Genomic DNA, 12430 nt, shown 5'->3' with positions numbered 1-12430 from the left:
GCAGGGTCTTCTCCAGCGCTGAGCAAGCAGCGCCCCCAGCAGACAAGGAAGACTCTGGAGCCCCGTTGTTGGGTGGGTGAGCTGCAAGGACAGCTGCGCTGTGGGCCAGGAGCCGCTAGATGGCAGTGCTCAGCCGGAAACAGAGCCCCCGCTTGGTCTGGGGGGACCTGCCCAGGGGGAGGAGCCGGGGCCATCCCCACAACCTTCCCCAACTGGTTCACAAAGGGTGGGCCAGGCAAGGAGCCTTGGGAACACACACGTGTGCAGCTGAGGCAGGAATGTATGCTCATTTGGGGGGTTGACATTTTCAACAATGATAGTAGCTCACATCAGCTGCCAGGCACTGTTCTAGCCAAATTAAGATCATGCTGTGTGTATTTCCCATTATGTGCATTTCCTCATTTCTTGAAATAGTCTTTAAGAGCATGCTTTACAAAGGCTTCAAAATTTTCTACCTAATTTAACTAATAAGATGCATTTAATCAGTCCCCCATCTAGACTAGGTTTTTATGTTATTTCTTTGTGCCTTCTGTTTCAAGTAACACTATACTTGATACTATTGCCTAAGAAGGAGTTGCCACAATTCTGATTTTTTTCCCTCTTGGGGTAAAAGTTTAGAAGTGGAATTACAGGATCAAAGTGAAAGTGAAGTCACTCGGTCGTGTCCGACTCTTTGCGACCCCACTGACTGTAGCCTACCAGGTTCCTCCGTCCATGGAATTTCCCAGGCAAGAGTACTGGAGTGGGTGGCCATTTCCTTCTCCAGAGGATCTTCCCGACCCGGGGATTGAACCTGGGTCTCCCACATTGCAGGCAGACGCTTTACCACCTAAGCCACCAGGGAAACCCACAGAATCAAAAGCTAGGGCCACTTTTAAAGATCTTGGTATAGATGGCAAACTTATTTTTTGGAATGTTGGAAGTTTGCCCTCAGGAGCAGCATGTATGAATATACATCAGCCTGGATTTCCCAGCACTGAGTTGTATCCACTTATGTTTCCAAAACTGTATCCAAGGGAATCCCTGGCAGTCCAGAGGTTAGGACTCCATGGTCTCACTGCTAAGAGTCTGGGTTCGATCCCGGGTTAGGGAGCTAAAATTCTACAAGGCAAACAGCACAGCCAGGGGCAAGGGGGAATAAAATTGTACCTAAAGCACAGTATTTCTTTTTAAAATGTGAATTTCACAAAGTAAGGTTGAACTTCCTATCCATATATTGATTGGTCATTTGTATTTCTGCCTCTGAATTCTCTGTTCGTATCTTTTTATTTTTCCTTTTTGGTGTATTACTTGTCACAGTCCCATTTTCTTTTCAATTTGTTTATATTGGTGATGAACAAAAGCTTAAATTTATGCTATAATCAATCTTTTATTTTTAATAAAAATATTGCCCATTTTTATGCTTATAAGTTTAAATATTCATGAATATTTTCCTTGTTTATGTTTTACATTTAACTTTCTAAAATTATTAAATATTAACTACTTATTCAAATATTTTCATTTTTTAATATTTATTTGACTGTACCAGGTCTTAGCTGCAGCATGTGGGATCTAGTTTCCTGACCAGGGAATGAATGTGGGTCCTCTGCATTGGGAACATGCAGTCTTAGCCACTGGAGCACCAAGGAAGTGCCTCAAATGTTTCTAACATTTATTGTTACTCTTATTTTGACTCATTTGGCTGCACTGGGTCTTAGCTGCAGCAGGTAGGACCTTTAGTTGTGGCATGTGGATCTAGCTCCTTGTTGTTGTAGTTGTTCAGTCACTCAGTCGTGTGTGACATTTTGTGACCCCATGGACTGCAGCACGCCAGGCTTCCCTGTCCTTCACCAATCCCTGGAGCTTGCTCAAACTCAAATCCACTGAGTTGGTGATGCCATCCAACCATCTCATCCTCTGTTGCCCCCTTCTCCTCCTGCCTTCAATCTTTCCCAGCATCATGGTCTTTTCCAATGAGTCAGTTCTTCACATCAGGTGGCCAAAGTATTGGAGCTTTAGCTTCAGCATCAGTCCATCCAGTGAATATTCAGGACTGATTTCCTTTAGGATGGACTGGTTGGATCTCCTTGCAGTCCAAGGAATTCTCAAGAGTCTTCTCCAACACCACAGTTCAAAAGCATCAATTCTTCAGTGCTGAGCTTTCTTTACGGTCCAACTCTCACATCTATTGGCTTCCCTTGTGGCTTAGCTGGTAGAGAATCTGCCTGGAATGCAGGAGGTCTGAGTTTGATCCTTGGGTTGGGAAGATCCCTTGGAGAAGGGAAAGGCTACCCACTCCAGGATTCTGGACTAGAGATTTCCATGGACTGTATATATATTCCATGGGGTCACAAAGAGTCGGACAGGACTGAGCAACTTTCACTTTCACTTTTCTCACATCCATACATGACCACTGAACTACTGGACCCTGACCAGGGATCAAACCCAGGCCCCTTCATTGGGAGTTCAGAGTCTTAGCCACTGGACCACCAGGGAAGTGTCTACATTTAACTTTTTAATGTCTCAGTATACCTCGGAGCATGAAATGATGCTCTAACAATTTTCTCCCCAAATATTCAACTTTCCCCACACCACTTATTGACTAACCCATCCCTTCCATCATTTGTGCTATTTTCTGATAGAATATCATGTATATTTTCTGGAATATCTATCCTGTTTCATTTTATGTGCCAACACCTAACTTTTAATTATTACCATTTTATATGTTTTAAAGTCTTTTATTTCAAAATTTCCTTAGCTAATCTCAGCTGGGAATTCTTTCAGCTAAACTAAAGTACTTCTGAACCGTTTCCGAAAATCCCTCTGGACTTTTAATAGAACTATAAATTCAACTTTGAATGGTAAATTCAAAATTAATTTGAAAGGAGTTCCCTGATGGTCTAATGATTAGGACTTGGGGCTTTCACTGCTCTGGCCCAGGTTCAGTCCCTCGTCTGGGAACTGGGATCTTGAAAGTCAAAAAAAAAAAAAAAGTTAACTTGGAAAGATTCAACACTCAACTGTGGAGACGATATGGGGAAATGAGTGCTTGCAGACAATGCTGGAGGCAGTATAAACTGGTCTTTCAGAAAGAGGATTTGAGTGTCTCCATCAAACTCTTAACTGTATCTGCGTTTTGACCCAGACATTCTATGTCTTGGTATCTAGGAATTTCACACATAAGCACAAAACATTCACTGCAGCACTTCTTGCAATAGACTACGGGAGATAAACTAAATGATATCATAGAGATTGGTTAATAAATTATGGGATGGCCAAACTCTGAAATACTACTAGCAGCAAGCTGGTCTGCATGTACAGAGAAGGAGGTTCTTGATTTAACGTGAAGAGAAGAAAAGCAAACTGCTAAACAAATGCCTACAGTATAATTCCATTTATTATTTTTATAATAATATATAAACAAATGCCTACAGTGTAATTCCATTTATTATTTTTATAATAATATAAATATATAAAAATACATAATGATAGGAAATAATCTAGAGCAGGGGTCAGTCTTCTGTTAAGCACTAGACAGTAAACATTTTGGGCTCTGTGAACCACAACTATTCAACTCTGCAAATGTAGCCCTAGACTGGATGCATGTATGTAAACAAATGAGTACAAATAAAACTTTATTCACAAAACCAGGCAGGGGACAGAATTTGGCTCTCAGATTCTAGGCTGTGGTTTGCCGACTTGTGGTTCAGAAAGATAGGCACCAAAATGATGTTAAAATTATTGCCTCTGTGGTAAAAGTGGGAGGAGGTGGAGGGGAACTCTTAGAGGGAAAGAAGAGGATTGTGAGATCTGACAGCAGACTTCTCAGGCCCAAATCCCAACTCCAAGGTCACTGGGCCCATTCATCAGCACCTAACTCAGCATCAGGAATCCCCAGGACAAATCCTGCCCTGGGGTTTTGAGTGACCAAGGAGGCTACTACCCCTATTATGGACGAGGACCATTCCACATTATATTTATCCACTCTACCATATCAAATAAACTAAATGGTAAATGCTATTATAAGAACTTTATGATATTAACTTACTAATATCTGCATTAATTTTTGCAGAAACTAATGCCTGGGGCTGGTGCTTTGTTATGTAAACGATATTGATAATAACGTTCATGTAACAAAGGACAGGTGGCTCAGCGATAAATTATCCGCCTGCCAATGCAGAAGGCGCGGGCTCCATTTCTGGAAGATCCCCTGGAGGAAGGAAGATCCCCTGGAGTAGGAAATGACAACCCACCCCAGTATTCTTGCCTGGAGAATCCCATGGACAGAGGAGCCTGGCGGGCTGCAGTCCATGGGGCTGCAGAGTCAGACACAATTTAGTGACTGAGCACACACACAACAAAAAACATATTCATACGCCTCTGGTCAATAACATGTTAAGTCATTAAATTTACTTACGCTTAGTAACAGCAACTCATCCACGTAGTAGATAAGGAAACTGAGGCACAGAACAGTTAAGTGGGTTTGCTCAAGGACACACAGCTCATCAGTTGTGGAACCAGGTTATTTGAATCCAGGCAGCCTGTGTCCAGAGATTGCACATCAGCATTTCTTTTTTTTAGTCCTGCTGTGTTGTTCTGTTTCTTTAAATAGTGTGCCAGCCATTCTAATAAAGAATTCCATTTTTATGCTAAAGAAAAGGCATGATTGAGGGGGAAAGACGCTATTCTCTCTCTTTATGCTGAGACCATGAAACACCATCATTTAACTGGAGTGAATAAAAAGCAAAATTAAACACTTAAAATGATACCAAATGACAGACTCCCAACTGGATCACAAGTTTCAGCGAAACGAGGATTTGATCCAGTAAAGTCACAGAGAGAGAGAGTCTGGATTTCAGAGAGATGAAATTCCAAGTTTTAGTCCCAGCTGGGGATCCTCAGACAAGTCACTCCACCTTTCTGAGCAGCAGCTTCTCCACTGGTCAACAGGCACATAGGCATTCCTCAGGGGTTGCAGTAAACTTACAATGGAATATGTGCATGTAAAGTACCCAAGATGGCATCACCAACTCGATGGACATGAGTTTGAGCAAGCTCCGGGAGTTGGTGATGGACAGGGACGCCTGGCATGCTGCAGTCCATGGGGTCACAAAGAGTCGGACACAACTGAGCTACTGAACTGAACTGGGAGTACCCAAGAGACAGAGGAGAAACAGGGTTATCAGCCCCACTGGCCGTCCATCTCCCTGAGGGCATAGCACACATTCCTGCAGGATTGGCGGACTTCCTGTTTGTTTTGGCGCATCCTCCCGCAGGCCGAGAAGCCCAAGCCTGCTCTGCCCACAGCCACGGGTCTGTCTCCTGCCAAAGGCTAATGGAAGGATTACAGCCCCAGCTGGAGCCCAGGAAGGACTTCAGAGGCAAAGCCCTAGAAGGCAGACCCGAGGCACCTTCAGTGCCCTGGTGCAGCTTGGGGATGGGAGGGCGTTTGCGGGGATCGGGATGGGGGGGGGGGGGGGTGGTCAGGGAACAGGAACTAAACCCTGAGAATGAGTAACTGCAAGTTACGGTTCATAGATTCCTTAGTATCCCAAGCCAGGACCTCAAATCCTGGACCAGTGAGAGGGCCCGTTTTAGAGGTGGGCAAGGTGAGGCCCAGGCTTCCTGATAGCTCAGTTGGTAAAGAAGCCGCCAGCAATGCTGGAGACCCTGGTTCGATTCCTGGGTTGGGAAGATCCTCTGGCGAAGAGATAGGCTACCCACTCCAGTATTCTTGGGCTTCCATTGTGGCTCAGCTGGTAAAGAATCTGCCTGCAATGTGGGAGACCTGGGTTCAATCCCTGGGTTGGGAAGATCCCCTGGAGAAGGGAAAGGCTACCCATTCCAGTATTCTGGCCTGAAGAGTCCCACGGACTGTATAGTCCATGGGGTCGCAAAGAGTCAGACACGACTGAGCAACTTCCACACACAAGGTGAGGCCCAGTAGGCTGGACAGGCCTTCCTGAAGGAGCCTGGAAAGGCATCCACTTGTTCTCCCAGAGGCCCTGACTCCAGGGAGGCCAAAGCCAGCCCCACCCACAGAAGGTGCTCAGGTGGGCCAACAGTGTATGTTGAACTTAAGCTTCCTTAACCAGCTGTGCCCTCTACAATTCACCTTCACCCTGGGGATGTCGGCAATGGACCACCCCCAACAAACAGGACTTCATGGAACTTTCACAGTCAGTGTAGGCTCCTGTTACCCAGTTTGACAACAAAGGCCTAGACCAAGCAGCAAGTTCAGAAGAATCAGGGAGTGAGGTCCTGAACGGTCCAGCAATGGGATCAGGCACTGGGAGGTGGTGCAGGGTGGGAGGGCATGGGGAGGTCCTTGGGGGAATGGAAAAGGACTGTGGCATCTGGTGACCGACTCCGCAGACTCAAACCCTGATGCCAGGGTCGCTGGGCCCGTCCCTCACTCACTCAGCACCGGCAATCACCAGGACAGGCCCCGCCCCAGGACGACTGTCCCTTTAAGGCCCTGGTGGGTGGGCCCCGCCGTTTCCATGGAGCTGAGTCTAGCCTTCCCCACTCCAGGGCCAGACAGGAAGTGAGTCCCCGCAGAAGGACGGGCGCCCAGCCTTAGCGGGATAGTCAAAGCAGAGCCGAGGTCCCACCCCACCTCATGCGGGTCAGGCCTTTCAGGGGTGGCTGGCTCTGCGGAGGCAGGAACACGGTTTCGGCATCTGCCTCCATCAGTGAGTGCTGAGCGCCAGAGGGCAGTTCTCAAACCTAATCCAAGTTCAGCCAGCTGACCAGGTCGTTCAGGTCACACCTGCATCTTTCAGTCCCCGGGCAGGCCCCCGACCCCAGGAGGTAGATAACCAGTGTCACCCCTACTTTGCATGAGCAAAGTGAGGCTCAAGTCAAAGAAACCCGTCCAAGCTCCCAATTCTCTTGAATTTGAACCAAAGCTCTAGCTCGACAGGGAATGCTCACAAGTATAGTATCTTCTAGACAGGGCAGAAGTAAACAGATAACGTGTTCGGATCCTGGTTTGGGCACCCCCTTAAGCTACAGTGCCTCTGTGTTCTCACCTGTAAAATGTGCATCCCTTCAGCCCATCAGGATGTGTTTACCCAATGTCCACTCAGTGACAGGCACAAGGGGTGTGAACACAAGTGGCCTCCAGGAAACGCAGGAGTTTCCACGCAAAAGGCCGTAAACAAAATCACAGTAGGATGAGGAACAAGGGACAGAGAGCATGACTGGGGAATGGGGAGGTCCATGAGAGGACATGGAAGACAACCACAAAAAGAATAACGGGAGAGCCTTCCCAAAGAGGGGGCGAACCCCTCAGCACCGGCACCTGCTGAGAACCCAGCGCGGTGCGGGGTGGACAGCAGACCAGCCCCAGGCCCTGGTCCGCCCCAGCCTCAGTTAGGACTAGCCCCGCACACAGGACCTGGAAGTAACCCTCACGGCCTCCAAGCCCCCCGACCCCCTGCCGGCCGGGAGCCTGTGCCCGCGCTGACCGCCTACCGGAGCCGGGACATCTGGAAGGGAGTCCATGGTGTGGGATCACTGGCAGCCGCCAGGCGAGCCGATTTAACCCGGGTTTCATTCAGCGGCTTTCGTCTTCCGACGTCGGGGTCCCACGACCAGGGACATCTCCGGCGGCCCCGCTGGGCCCACCAGCCGCGCTCTGTGCTCCTTGTGGGCTGAAGCCGAGGGCACGAGCCCCCGGGCACAGCCAGCCTTTCCCCTTAGCGGCGGGCACCGGGATCGCTTGCTGCCGACCTGAGACCTCCAGCTCCCCCAGAGAGACCCCTGCGGCCTGGGGCGTCTCAGTGCTCCCCTTTAATCCCTTAACACCCTCAGGACTTAACACGCCTCCGCTCCTCTGGAGCAACGAAGCCAGTCTTTCTTGCGGCCCCAGGGCTAGGATGAAGAACTCGGTGCTCACCCGGAGGGGGGTACCCTTCGGTGGGAGACATCACCTCTCTCACCCTTGCGAACACCCTTCTTTACAGATGGTGAGAGGGAAGCAGGGTGGTCAACACTTGCCCTGTGGGTGGATGACTGTCCCCATAGGGCTCCACGCCCTGAACACAGCAGCGCGCAGTCACAAAGTCAGACACCCAAGCCTCTCTCTCCTCATCCGGAAAATGGAGTTGACGGACCTGCCACACCAGCTCGCCAGGTATTCTCACCCTTTTCATGACAATGTTCATTACTAAATACAAGGTACACATCTGGACAAGCTGGCAAGGGAAAGGCTCCATTATTTCATCTGAAAACAAATAGAGCAGTTTAGAGTGTATGTAACCCTTTTTGTATAGTTTTTCAGGAATACATTTATCAAGATCAAACCTGTTCAGTTCTCGAGGAAATCAACCCTGAATATTTTATTGAAAGGACTGATGCTGAAGCTCCGATCCTCTGGCCACCTGATTGCAGAGTCGACTCATTGAAAAAGACCCTGATGCTGGTCAAGACTGAAGACAGGAGGAAAAGGGGGTGACAGAGGATGAGATGGTTGGTTGGGTGGCATCACGGACTCAATGGACATGAGTTTTGGGCAAACTCCAGAAGACGGTGATAGACAGGGAAGCCTGGTGTGCTGCAGTCCATGAGGTCACAGAGGTGGACATGACTTAGCAATTCAACAACAAATGTACCACCCCAGCCTTATCTTCTGCTCCTTGTAACAGGATTCCAAGCTGAGTGAGTGCAATGCCTGGTGCATCCCGGGACCAAGGTCCTTCTATTCCTGCCGTGTCCATGGGCCCCAGTCTTGGCCCATCTTCCCTCACAGTTGCAGGAAGCCACAGACCACCAGGCTCAACTCCACACAAGACGACATCCAAGATGAGACAGCTCAGGAGGACTTGTCATCTGAGCCTTTCTGTACCATTTTCCCATGTACATGTATCATCAATGAAAAAACTTGTAAACAGGGGTAATAGGTAGGAGGACTCGGGATTTTTATTTTGCCTTTTCAAGGTAGAAACCCTGTCCTCCCCCCAGACCTTTGGAATCAGTGTATATGGGTGCGGAGTCCAGGAATCTTTATTTTTAAACCTCTCCCAAGGTGACACAGCCCTGCCAGGAGGGCTGTCTCCCAGGGCAGAGCTTCTGGTGAGCTGATTCACAGGGCCCTGGGATGTTGTGGGTGCAAACTTCCTCCTGTCAAGCCCAGTGAAACAGCCTGCCCCAGAGGAAGGCACTCGTCATGTCCAGACTTCCTGAAAGCACAAGGGACCAAAGGTGGCTGGGCAAGCAGCCAAGGGGAGGGGCAGGCTCCTCTGAAGGCACCAGCTGACCTCAGCCTCAGGGCTGAGAAGCCTGGATCCACCGGTTCAATTAACAAATCTGGAAAGGGGCCAAGCAACACCTCTCTGCATTCTCCTCAGCACACACCGGAGGTCCCAGGACAGTGCTTCTCACTTGAGGAGCTTCAAAAATTCCAGTGCCTGGGTCCCCCGTAAGGAGTCCCATCTGGTCTGTCTGGGGTATGCCTGAACACGCTGCTTTTAATGTGCAGGCTGGGTGAGAACCACAGGGCTGGAGAGAGAAGAAACAGGGAGAGCAGCTGGAACCACTGCAGAACCCAGGAGATCCTTCTCCCACGCTGCAAAGGGATTTTTATCCAGCCACGTCACCTCACACGAACAGCACCTGGGTCGCTTCCCGTGTGCCAGCTGTGGCCCGGGCCTCTCCACCTCACCCTGCCTCTGAGGTAGGGCTCAGCTCCCTGACCAAGCCGCCCTTTTCACCACCACACACTGGTTCCTGTTGGGACTGTGAAGGCCCAGCAAAAAGAGAGGAACTTTTCATGAAAACATGGAGACCTTCAGGTCACCTTTTATTTACTCGTTCATTCAAGAACATGTTCAAGTTCCTACACTTTGTGCCAGGCACTGACATCCAGACAGCCCGGGTTTTCAAACTGGCTGTGAAATCAACGTGGTAGTTCACACACAGCATCCTGTTCAGGGAAATACACGTGTGTGTGTGTGTGTGTGTGTGTGTGTGTGTGTGTGTGTGTGAGTGTGTGTGTGTGTGCACACTAGGTCTCGATGGGAAGATTATTTCTTACCATTGATCACGGTCTAACATGCCTGAGAAACACTTAAGCAGCCCCCAACAGCCCCTCAGAACATCACGGTAGTTACAAATGTCTACAGATACACCTGGAAACCAACACTGCTTTTGTGGCCATGAGGCTCACCAAAGGAGACGGGTGAGAAAAGCCATCAGCCTCCTCCGTGGTTTGCTACACGTTCCCCCCCGGCCCCCCCACCCCCAGAAACTTCAGCCCAGCACCACTGCCACCCCTACATAAATACCAATGGTCCGAGAAGCCAGTGATTTCTCAAATGCCAAAGATACGGAGGCACCTACCTTGGTGGACTTACGGAGGATGTCTGGATACCGAGTCCACCAGGCCCCAAAAGGGGATGAGAGCAGCCCAGAGAAGGCAGTGGTGGCAAGCGGCCCCAGCGCCCCCAAACCCCTCGGTCAGGCTGCACGCCTGCACAGCCCACCTCGTGGCTGCAGGAAGCCCAGGGCTCTCAGGGTTTCCATGGCAGCTCTGAGCACGCACGCACCACGCCGGCAGCAGGGGCTGTCTCCGCTCTCCCGAGTGTGGCGCGGGCACCAGGGCGACACCTGCACGCAGACCTCACGCCCACCAGCACCCCTCCCCCAGGTTCTGAAGGCCTGGCTCCCCAACACGAGGATTAAGAACTCATAAAGGAAGGTCACTTGGACTTGCTAGACTGTGGCATCCCAGCAGGCATTCTACTTCAGTCTGGAAAATAAGCCCCTCACAAACATGTGGATTAGCTTTTGCCCTAAAACTATTACTTCACAGACTGCAGGCTTCACCCTGTTCTGGGTACCTATGCCTCTGGTTTCAGACTATCCCAGGATACATCGTCTCTCACATCCCTCAAGTGTATGACTCATGTATGGCTCAGTACTTACTGCTATACCACCACCAGTCAAGCAGCATAGTTAAGAGGCCACACACGTGAAGGGACTCAGAAACCTACAGAAAATCATGTGGCAGGTTACTCTCCAGAACAGTTCAGTTTTTACTTTTGAGGCGTGAAGAAGAAGATAAGTTGAAAGGGCCTTTATGCTGTCTGACATTTTAATTTTCTTTACAAAAATGCACATTTAAAAAAAAAACCAAACAGCCACATTCCAGAGTTAAGGACTCCACAGATAGGAGGCAGATTCTAAGTGTAGATGTAAAAGGTATCCACAGAATTCAAGTCACTAAGTTTTGCATCCTTTTTTTTTTCATCCCACGTCACAAATGGTGAAACAGTGCCCAGGCTGGCAAACTTACCCAGGCTCCCACACCTAAGTGGCGAAGCTCGCTTTCAAATCCACACGATTTCAAGCAAAGATTCTTCCTTCACACAAGGGGGCAAAAGGCAAATGAAAATTGTGAGATCATTTCCGTCTGCGAGTTGTACAAATATCCAGCAGCTAAGATGTAAGGGAAAAGGCACTCCTACGACCCTGTTGATGAAAGTTATTAACCGTTCCTACTTTGGTAGGATCTACCAACATTTTATGTACGAATTCCTTTGAACCAGCAATTTTACCTGCAGAAATTTATCCCAGATGAACCACTGTTAACTACGATAAAACATGGGATCCCTGTAACGTCCCAGATGTGTAAGAAATTGTTTAGTCATAAAATATCACATGTAATCTTATGCAGAAAGATCTGCATACACTATATGCTATTGTATGGCTGGATTTTTGCAGCTTTTTTAAGAAATTACACAATACAAATAAAATGAGAGGCCACCAAAAATTTGGAGTAAAATCAGTGAAAAGCCAGTTTTACTGAGGGCCACAAAATTTGTGTTTGACTCTCAAAACCCTCTTGCATTATTCATGGGGCTGGTGTGTGCTGGACTCCACAGAGAACATGCAGGTCCCGTCCCAGGAAGTAAAACCCTGTCAGATGAATTAATATAACACACAGAGCAACCCCCACTAAAACATCACATACCTCACCCACACTCCAGTGCAGGGTTTGTAAGCTAGACAAAAGCAATGTAAGGTCACCTGAACTGATCAAAGTTGTAACGGCTTCTGCGAAGGGTGCAGGGACCACAAAAACATCTGCTCAGAATAACCTCCTAAATTTAACTAAACATATGAAATCTTAAGTTTCTTTTCACTTTGAAATACACCCAGATAATCTAGTGGATGAAGCGGCACGCTATACAAAATAAAGTGCAGTAAGATTCATCTGCTAATAGTCACTACACCTCTCAGAACATTCCGGTAGGAAGTAAAGGTGCCCAAAACTTAATGATTCACTCACAATACTTTTCTGAAATTAACTGTGCTGCCTGTGTCCCCAGATGAAGGCCCATTTCCAAACCACCTCTTTGGCGTCTTGCACCATCACCGCATTGAGGCTGGCTCACCCTCTCGGCTGGGTCTTGGTGACCCCCTTAATATTCAACAAGATCGGAAA

The sequence above is a fragment of the Odocoileus virginianus genome, chromosome 33, assembly GCF_023699985.2.
Source record: "Odocoileus virginianus isolate 20LAN1187 ecotype Illinois chromosome 33, Ovbor_1.2, whole genome shotgun sequence".
Classification (NCBI taxonomy): domain Eukaryota; kingdom Metazoa; phylum Chordata; class Mammalia; order Artiodactyla; family Cervidae; genus Odocoileus; species Odocoileus virginianus.
This window is presented reverse-complemented; position numbering follows the sequence as displayed.